Source organism: Tupaia chinensis, unplaced genomic scaffold, assembly GCF_000334495.1.
Source record: "Tupaia chinensis unplaced genomic scaffold, TupChi_1.0 Scaffold000023_1, whole genome shotgun sequence".
Taxonomy (NCBI): domain Eukaryota; kingdom Metazoa; phylum Chordata; class Mammalia; order Scandentia; family Tupaiidae; genus Tupaia; species Tupaia belangeri.
In genome coordinates, this window is record NW_006159453.1 from 3,102,708 (window position 1) to 3,113,442 (window position 10,735).

The window sequence follows — 10,735 nt, forward strand, 5'->3', positions numbered from 1 at the left end:
ATATTTTTAAATAAAGTCTTCAGTTGTCATGTGGGGCTAGCATGACAAAATTTGACACTAGAGGTACCTCAAATCATGACCAGTTTTTCCCATAAGATATTTGCTTCCTCTGAGCCTTCACAGGAGAGTAAAGGGCTAGGATGAAAACTTCCAAAAGGTAAAGTGAAATATCTTGTAATATTGTGATGCTTAGGAAACAAAGACTCCTCCAGGGAAAAGGCACAGAACCAAAGTATGCAAGGGGTGAAATGCCTAGAAGGAGTGGTAAACTGATCTAAGGTACTTTTCACCTGGTACGCTTACTAAATCTAAATGCATCTTGAGGTTGAAAAATCCAGGCTTGAGCTCTAGCAGAAGGCCTTTTGTGGGAAGTTTGGCTATTTTTGTGGGGGAGGATGAAATAACAAAATTGGAGACTTGAGGCACTTCAGACACATAGCTGGCCTTTCCACGAAGACATTTGCCACGCTGGAAGCTGTGTGGGGCAGAAAGGTGTGCTAGGCTATTAAACTCTAAGGGCAGAACTGAATCTCTTTTAGCCTTTCAGGCTTGAGAACTCAAAGTCCTATCACACGTACAATGAAAAGTCCTGGTGAGGTGATCCCCGCTATGGTGGCCTAGGTAGTGGGGAGCACTGCTATGCCATGTTGGAGGCCATGTGGGGAAGCTCCAGGTTCATATCCCAGGTCTACCCCAACACACTGGTCCCACACCAGTGATCCTGACTGACTGCAGGGTTGAGGGGAGGACTGTGCTGTGAAGACCTTGCTGAGAGCCCATACCCTGTTCCTCAGGAGTAAATGAATAGACTTTGTGGGGTGGGGAACCCCAGAAAGCCAGGCCTTGGAAACAGTGTTAAGCAGATATAGATGGAGTTTTATCAAAACTTTAACACAGTCCCATGCCAACTTAATTCCTGTTTGCCTTGAGATGATTTATTTCCCTACTAGTAGGAAAAAGAGAAAAGCCTTTCTGATGGTGGATAGCATCAGCTGAAAATTCTTTTTTTTTTTCTTTTTAAACTGGAAAACAAGCCTATAGAAAATATCCCAACAGAAGCACATACAGTGAAATAATGCAAAATAAAAAAAGCTGGCCATGGTAATGTGCATCTATAGTTCCAGCTACTGAAGAGGGTGAGGCAGGAGGATCACAGACCAGGGCCTGCCTCAGCAGCATAGTAAAACTCCGTCTGAAAGAGCTGGGTGTAGTGGTCCATGCCTGTGGTCCCAGCTACCTGGGAGGCTGAGGCATGAGGTTTGTGACACAGTGAGAGCTTGTCTTAACAAACAAACACAAAAACAACACCACCAACAGGGACCAGCAGTTAGTGTAATGGCTATGTCGCTGGACTCCCATGTAGTCGACTGCGGTTTGCGTCCCGGACCGGGTGGCTTAAAACTCACGCCGGGCGCGTGTGCATGCATGCCCAAGATCCCGAGAGGAGAATGGAGGAGAAGGGATTGCGGCGTGGCCATCCCCCTTTGGGGGTGATTTCTCGCTTTCTGTCGGTCTCCCTCTGGCGAGTGCATGCACCCTATGGCAAAAACCTCTCCAAAAAAAGAAAAAAGAAAAAAGAAAAAAAAAACACCAACAAAACCACACCCTAGAAACATAACAAAACAAACAAACAAAATCGATAAGAGCAATAGGAGGGGACCAGCAGGTGGCGTGGTGGTTAATGTGCTGGACACTCCCACATGCCTGACTGCAGTCCGAGTCCTGGACCTGGTAGCTTGCTTTCTCACTTTCCTTCTCTCTCTCTAGTCAAATTAAAATAAATGAATGAATGAATAAATAAACAAATACTTAAAAAAGAGAACTATAAGAAACATGCTGAAAAGGACACTGATGAATTCCTGGAAAGAAAAGAGGAGAGATTAGACTAGAAACAGTAGTCCGAGTTAAAGGTGAATGATTTTTAAGAACTGATGAAAGATAACAATCTAGATTCAAGTATGATAAGTAAAATAAAAGCAGTATTTTGCATCTCATATGCAAAACTGATGAAAACTAACAAATATAAAAAGTCTTAATTGCAGCTATAGAAAGACTATTCAAAAGTAGCATCAACTTAACCTACATTTTGCTTTTTATCTAAAAGCATGTAAGAAGGCAATGAGATTAGGTATCCTTAGTATGCTGAAACAAAAGAAGACAAAACTGCCAAGCTGCAGTTCTATAAAGGTAAAAATATGCTTAAAAATAAGGTGAAAATAAAGGCAGTTTCAGACAAATAAAAATGGAGATTTATTTTAGTGCTTTTGTTTTTGTTACTTTTTTTGTCACTGGGCCTGAGAAAAGCATATAATTTCAAGAGGGATTGAAAAACATCAGAAAGGAACAATAGCTTGGTAAATAGAAATGAATATGGACTATATAGGACAATAATAATAATAATATTGTATGGAGTCTTAAATTAATGCAGGACAAAAATGCAAAAAATCAAAAGAGGATTAAATATAATGAAAATGTTCTAAAGTTCTAGCGATACTGGGAAATGAAAAGTAATAATTTATAGTACAATGTGGTAACTGAAGTATGTATGATATAATCTAAGCAATTTATAAAAGATCAATAAAAATAATAGCATAACAAGTGAACATAGGAAAAGATTAAAAAAAAAGATGAATCCCAAAAAAGGAAAGAGGAGAAAATAAAAAGAACATAAAATGGAGAGTAAAATAAAAACGAATGATAAAATCATACTTAAAAACCTACTCTATCAGTAACTATATTATAAGTAAATGAACGAAACACTCCACGTTATAAACGGAGATTGTGGGGTCAGTCCATGGAGTGGTGGTTAGGTAGCCGGAAACATGCTGGGTTTGTGTGCACGCATGTCCAAAGTCCTGAACGGAAGGAGAAATGGACAATAAGGGATTGCAACATAACCATCCCCCATGGGGAGATGCTTCCTCCCCTTCTTTTCCTCTGGTGAGCACATATGCCCTTTGACAAGTTAAAAATGAAAAACAAAAAATTGAAATTGTAAGGACTGGCCCCATGGCCTAGTGGTAAAGGGAGCTGGAGCCCACAGGCTTACCATAGTTTGAATCCCAGTGCTGTGCTGGGTCGGTATGTGTGCATGTCCCAAGTCCCGACAGGATGGAGAATGGTTTATGGGGTGATCATATACTATTAAGGGTTGGTTTCTCCCTCTTTTCTCTCTTTAGCAAGTGCATGTGCTCTCTGGCAATTAAAGTAAAAGATTGTAGAGCTGGATAAAAATACAAACCCTAGTTATATGCTGCTTAGAAGAATAAGGATGTTAACAATAAGGACATAGAAAAGTTAAAAATAAGAGCATGTGACTCTTGTCACATGCTTCAAAAACACGAATTAAGTGAAAGCTGTTACAGTTTTACGAGTACCAGGCAAAATAGACTTTTATGGTGAAAAACATTATTAGAGATGAGGGATAATTCCAAATTGTAAAGGGTATAATTCACTGAGAAGGCCATTTCACTAACTCATGCTAGAGATGGTGGTGGTGGTTGGGACTAGAAAGTTAGTTGTGGCTGTAAAGGGCAGGCAAATCCTCAGTATATGCTGTGGGTAGGCACCAGTCAACTAGCAGCTGGATTTGGAATGAGATATGAAACAAGAGAAGTATTAAGGAGAGATATATAGAGAGACCCACACAGAACGAGAGAGAGAGAGAGAGAGAGAGTGAGAAAGCAATCCATCAAGTCCAGAACTTGAAACGTGATTAGCTGTGTGGGAATCCAGTGCCCTTAACCACCACGCCACCTGCTGGCCCCAAATTCCAAGGCTTTTGTCCACAGGAACTAGCTGAACAGCAGTGCTATTTACCCAAATGGAAAATTTTGTTGAAATATGCGTTTAGGAGAGAAATAAAAGTTCTATTTAGACCAAGCAGAATAGGATTGGGGGAAATAGCAATATCTCAGTTTTGAACATACAGAATGGTGCTGCCAAAAAGGCATTTGGTTACACAAATCCTCAATTTACTTTAACTGTTTCATTTTACAGATAGTTATCGAAACTCTGAAATTCGCTTACAGTCACATAGCAGTACAATGGCTGAGCTGGAACTAAAATCCAGGTCTTTGGAGCTAAACCTAGTCTCTCAAACCATACCAAATGCTCTTCCTAAATTTGGTTTGTTGGACCGTGGACAACATTTCATATAGAATAATAATAATTGTTTCACTGTGCCGAGTGTGTAGTATTGCCAGGATTTGTGCTAAACACTTAAGATACCGGTTCTCTTTATGCCTCTTTTTTACAGTCCAAGCAGTGGATACCATTATCCTCACTTCTACCCATAAGAAAACTGAACTTTTGAGGTTAAGTAACTTTCTCAAGGTCACATTATTGATAGTGGAATGTCGGGGAGGTTAGACTCCTGTAAACCACTATGCTGTGGCCTTTCCTTGTGGGGGAGAAAACAGGAACCCGAATTGTGCTGTGTCCCATTCAGTTTCTTTGATTCTTTCATGGGTGTAGGATCATTTTACAAATAAACTCTTTGCTATTTTGGCTCCCCAGTTTTTCCTTTATTTTCAATTTGACTGAGAAGCCATTTCCATTCCCTGACACTTAGGAAGATTGCTGACACGTAAGGCTCTTTTTCCTAGTCCCGGGACCAACGCTTCATGCAGGCAGAGATGGCTTCTGAGGTTTCAGCGGCTGTAACTGCTGCCTTTTTGGAACAAAGGAGTCATTAGAGATCATTTGTAATAAAAGCCTCCTCTCTTTTTCTGATACAAAAGCCTTTGTATTTTTGTTGACCTCTTTGAAAATTACAGAGAAAATAAAATAAATCCAGAAAAAAAAAATATATATATATCCACAGAACTCAACACCTCATCCAAATGACCTCCCCAGCCCAAACTAAAACTTCCTCAGAAGAAGGAGGCTTCTTTGTCTTTAATCTAAGGATAGTGTAAAAGCCTCGGTAGTCTCTGGGACTACTTTAATCAACCTAATGGAGTTTGTCGACTTCAGGCTTTGGACTAGTACAAAGAGACACTCAGATGTAAGCCAGCGAGTGGGTGCTTTCACAGGGCGTTGGACTAAAAACAGTCTGTGCGCTAAGACCAAAGGTCCGAGAGGAGTCAATGATGTGGTCCATTCTGGCTGAATTGGAGCAGTCCAAAAATGTGTTACGTTATGAAAGGTGTCGAGGCAGAAGCCAGCTGGTCCCTCTATCTAGCCTAATTTCCTTTACAAGGCACTCGTGAGAAAAAAAGTGCTTGGTGATGGACCTTTGTTAGTTCAAAGGTTTTTACCTCTTTATTCTAAAGCCCCATTGTGAATTCACAGAGCTTAAAATATGTATTACTGTCCCTTTCATTTTATCATTCTAAAGGAAATCAAAGACGGAAAACTTTTTTCTTCCCAATGAGCTTGTCTGTTTGAAATCAGAGTGTTTGTACATATGGTCTCCTAATACCTCAACTGAATCTTCGTGATTTCAGTGAGAGTTGGTGAGACATCATTCTTACTTAAAGAGTTTCAAGGAACTTTTGCAAAAGAGTTGCTTTTCCTACTTTTTCAATGAAAAGTTTAGTTTATTGCAAGTGAAACAGAAAAGTACAATCATATTTTGAAAAAGAGCCAAAAGATTAATCGACCCCTCCCTTTCCATTAAAGTTGAAGAATTTGTCTTGCCATACTCTCAACCCTTGAGAATTTCTATTCACAACTTTTGCTTCAACAAAACTTCGGACGAAATCAAACGGTCTTGATCATGAACACTGTCTGCTGTATAGGGCGATGTTAGTAAATGAAGGGAGATTTTGGCTTTGCGACTAAAGTACTATTCTCATGCACATTAGTGATTGCTGTTTACTATTATTGGCCTGAGGAATTTTTCCTGAAGGCACTTGTTTCATATTGCAAATTGCTTGCTTACAGGAATCTCGATGTACTGTATTTTATCATCTGACACATGATTGGTACATTAAAATCTATCTTTTATCCGTTCAATACAGTTTAAAGTATAATTTCAATGACTGACAGTTTATAAAAAGAAGAAATGCTCATTTTTGTTTTAAACTGGGAAAACAAAATAATCTCTTAGTAGTACAAAAACATTGGTGACACTACCCAGTTTCCCAAAGAAATATTTTGTTCGTCATCTCCTGAAATGCGAATCAAAACATTCACGGCAGGTGAATGAAGAGAGTAAAATTAAGATATGGGCACAAACAAAAGCAACATTAATAATTCAGGCAAATAAAATTTGTATACAAAAGAAAACTGTCAAGGTGATGGAGAGTATTTCTGCAAGTACAGGACATTTAGGCAAGAGGAAAATGTATTTTACATTTCACACAGGAGCTTTTTATAGTTTGAATTTTCTTTTTCTGATTCCATTGTTCTAGCAAACTTTATTTACTGTAATTCATAACCTTCTCAGTTTAAATGAATCAGAATTTTTCCTGTACACACTGTTGTATTTGTAAGGGACTAACCACAGGTAAATTATAAGCTTTTTGTTGATGTTTTACAATTTATTTATTTACTTTAATTTTGCCAGGTGGCAGGTGTACTTACCAGAGAGAGAGAGAGAGAGAGAGAGAGAGAGACAGAGAAAGGGAGAGGAAAAAGCACCGCCCATTTGGGTGTGGTCATGTTGCAATGCTTCCTTCTTTTCTCCATCCTGTTGGGACTTTGGGCATGCATACACACCCCTGGTATGTTTTTCAAGCCACTGTGATGGGATTTGAACCATGGAGTTGGCCATGTGGGATCCAGCTCCCTTAACCACTAGGCAATGGGCTGGCCCAATTTACGTTAACCTTAATTTTTTGAAAGCTGTTACTTTCTTACTTGTGCCATTTATACCATGACCCTCTTGTTGATAGTGCCTCTCTGTGGGCCTCTCCATGTGGGATGGATGCTTTAGTTTTTAAGGCACCATGTAACAACATTATTTACCAAACGTATCTCTGCAATGCAAGTTAGGAGAGCAAGTTTCGGTGACAAGAATCAAAACATGCATTGACTAAAAAAATTTTTTTTAGCAGATAGCAAAATATTTATTTTATTGTTGTAAAATTAAAAATAGTAGACAGGAGTCATTGTTTTTAATGAAAACCTAATTCCAGGCTGGAGGAGCTGTCATTCCCTGCATTTGGGTGATGGCTGGTTTATCTAGCTTGCCTCATTTACTGAGTAAATATTTAATGAGAACCCATTGTGTACCTGGCATTGTAGCAGTATTTTGAGATGAACAAGAGCCTCTGTTATTAGGGTCTGCTGACAAAATTCGAAGATAGACACCAGCAAATAAGCAGATAGTATGGAACCTTTACTTAGCTAAGCAAAGTAAACTCTCCAGAAGGGAGAGTGGACTGGTTAAAGTCAGACTGGCCAGCTGGGGTCTTCTGGATGAATTCATTTTATGATAGCTCTGGTTCCCTCTCCTGGTCCCTTCCTCCGATGACCCCTCTCCTTTTGTCACTAGGTCATATTTGATTGACAACCAGGGACTTATATAACTTAGACACTTCTGTGCAAGCATTTTCCCAGAATGCATCACGAGAGCCCACTAGATGAGGGATGGAGATAGGGTTTAAAACCACAATACTAATACATACCAAGTAAGCACAGGTATCTTAAGAACATGTGAAAGGCCTAGGACATGCCCAGGTTTGGCCTTGAGGCAAAGTTGGTGGGTAGGGGTGGGAGGTCATGGCTTGGAGGGTGGTATTTGACTTTGAGGCAAGGCAAGGACATTTTTTTGGAGAGTGATTAATACCTTTCTATAACAAATTGTTGACTGTAAGACAGACAGATGGGGGGGATACCCTCTGGGTTCTGAGGTCAGGGGGCAAGCCTGTCTCACCCTGCTCACGTCTAACTGTTCCCTTGCAGTAGCATAGGAAAACAGAGGTAATAGATGTTCATTTGCAGAGATGAGGTACCAAGCAAAGCAATGATAGAAAAACATGGAAATTAGGTAGAAAATGGGCAAAAGAATTTTTGGGAACAAAAGAGAGAACCTCATGGGCTTGGTGTGGTGAAACTGGAAGCCTGCAAGTATTTGGAGTCATAGGTCGTGCACTGAAGGGAAGGGAAAAGAGAGTGGAGATGGTGGTAGATGAGGCCAGCAGGGGCTGAACCACAGTTACGCTATATGCCAAGTAGTTTAGACTTTATTCTAAAGAGGACAAGGACCTATTGAAGGACTTGAAGTCTGATCACATTGAGGCTGTTGAGAGATTATCAGAGCAGAAATGTGGACTATAGTGTCAAGAGATGCTGGATGAGAGTGTTTATAAGAAAGGTATGAGAGGAGCCTGAGAGAGGTACAACTGTGTTAACGAAGTCAGAGTGAACTTGTGACTGGTTGGGTGCAGGTTTGTGACCAACTTAGGAGACAGAATTGACAGAATTTGGTGATTGTAGGGGCTAATGGAAAAGGTAGAGTTTCATATGTGGGGACTTCAAAAAGTTCATGGAGTGATGAAATTTAAAAAATAAAAATAACAAATGTAAACTTCGTTCCTTAACACAACCTTCATCAAGTTCAAGAAACTTTTGTAATCTGTAATATCAGCCTTTTAGTGCATCCTTAAAGGGTCGAGGGTCCTGGGAATTTAACCATGTTGATGCAGTCTTTAGTACATTACTAACTGAAGAAAAATGCGCACATTTTAAGGATTTTTTTTTAAGATTAAGAAACAAAAAGAAGTCAGAAAGAGCCAAATCAGGAGTGAAAGGTTGATGCCTAGTGATTTCCTGATAAAATTCTGTGAAATTTTCCTTGTTGATGAGAAGAATGAGCAAGATTCCAGTAACGGTGGAGAAGGACTCTGGTGAAGATTTCCTGGGCATCTTTCTGCTAAAGCTTTGGCTGACATTCTAAATACACTCTCATAATAGACAGGTGTTACTGTATTTTGGCCTTCAGAATATCAACAAGTAAGATGCCTTAAACATCCCCCAAAACTGTTGCCATGGTCTTTGCTCTTGACCAGTCTGCTTCTGTTTTGACCAGACCACCTCCACCTCTGGGCAGCCATTGCTTTGATTGTGGCTTGTGTCAGTATCATACTAGTAGAGCCATGTGTCATCTCCCACTACAATTCTTCAAATAATCTTGATTCCATTTTCTTCAAATTTTTGTTGAAGGGTCTACTCCTATCAGTAGCTGATCTGGATGCAATAGTTTTGCAACCAGCAAGCAAAAGTTTGCTTTTTTTTGGTCTGTTTGTTTTGTTTCTAAGAATTATATAATTTAATTTAATTTATGTATTATTATTTTTTAGTTTGACCAGAGAGAGAGAAAGGGAAAGTGAGAAAGCAGGTCTGGGACTCAAACTGTGTTGGGCTATGTGGGACTCCAGTGCCTCACCACTGCACCATCTGCTGGTCCCAAGCTTGCTTGTCTTTAATTTTTCAGTTAGGGAACTAGCAGATGGTGTAATAGTTACATCACTGGACTCCCATGCAGTCTACTGCAGTTCCGTGGCTTAAGATGCATGCCAGAAAAAAACAGGCAGGTGGGCCAGTGCAACAGAATAGAGACCTCAGAAATAAACCCCAAAACTTACAGTCAACTGAATTTTGACAAAGGATACCAGTCAATCCAGTGGGAAAAGGAAAACCTCTTTAGTAAATGGTGCTGGAAAAACTGGGTATCCACCTGCAGAAAGATGAAACTGAATCCCCATCTTTCACCATTAACAAAAATCAACTCAAAATGGATCAAAGATCTGAACTGAAGTCCTCAAAATATAAAACTATTGGTGGAAAACACTGGGGAAACTCTGGGAGACATTGAGAAGGCAAAGAATTCTTAAATATGACTCTCAATGCATGGACAATAATCCCTAAAATAGATAAATGGGACTAAGTCAGATTAAGAAGTTTCTGCACAGCAAAGGACACAGTAATTAGTGTGAATTGACAACTCTCAGAGTGGGAGATTATTTTTGTAAAATATGCCTCAGATAAGGGACTGATAACCAGAATACACAGGGAACTCAAACAGCTTACCTGGAAAAAAAAATGATTAACCCAATTAAAAGATGAGAAAATGAGCTGAACAAAAATCTCTCTAAGAAAGAGATATGAACAGCCAAAAAGCATATGAGGAAATGCCCAACATCCCTCATCAAATGGGAGAGGCAGATTAAAACCACAATGAGATACTACCTAAACCCTGTCAGAATGACAAAGATTAAAAACAGAAAAAGTGGTAAGTGTTGGCGAGTTGTGGTGAAAAGGAAACTCTCCTACATTGTTGGTGGGAATGTAACTTGGTCCAACCACTGTGGAGAACAATATGGAAGTTTCTCAAAGATCTACAAATAGAACTACCACTTGATCCAGCAATCCCACTTCTGGGTATCTACCCAAAGGACTAGAAGGAGAATGCTCAGTTGGAAAAGTGCTTGCACATCAATGTTTATTGCAGCATTATCCACAATCGCTAAGACATGGAACCAACCCAAATGTCCACAAACAGATGAATGGATTGAAAAAGTGTGGCACATATACTCCATGAAATACTATTCAGCTGTGAAAAACAAGACCCTGGCAATTGATAGAAAGTGGTTGAATATGGAAGATGTATTGCTGAGTGAAGCAAGTCAGGCTATGAAAGAAAGATATTATATATATCCACTTAATATATACTGAATATCTGCACTCTGTGGTAGAGAGAGAAATATTGGAGGACATAAAAACAATAAAAATAGTTATGGATGCTGAAGACAGTGTGGAACAGGGAAGGGGGTGCAAAGGGAAG